A 310-nucleotide genomic window follows, 5' to 3' on the forward strand; every position below is an offset into this window, starting at 1 on the left:
CCTTTGAGTATGCAGATTCTCAAGTAATGGGTGAAACTTCCCCTTCGACAACCAAACCCAGGGAGGGAAGTTTAGAAGGCTTGAAGATGATTTGGTTACAGCTGGCCGAGCCTCAAGGGTCGGTTAAAGAGAGTACTCAGAAATAGATAGCAGCAAACATTGAATAGGAAGCATAGTATTATTAAAAACCATAAATCTAGTACAAAAACTAACAGAAATTCTTTGTCATCCTGGAAAATGACTGTCCAAGAAAAATTTAATTCCTAATGGAAAGAAACAACATCTGTATAATAACAAAAGTTAAAGCCAT

This window comes from Theobroma umbraticum, unplaced genomic scaffold (assembly GCF_002168275.2).
Source record: "Theobroma umbraticum cultivar Fairchild unplaced genomic scaffold, ASM216827v3 scaffold_31.0, whole genome shotgun sequence".
Classification (NCBI taxonomy): domain Eukaryota; kingdom Viridiplantae; phylum Streptophyta; class Magnoliopsida; order Malvales; family Malvaceae; genus Theobroma; species Theobroma umbraticum.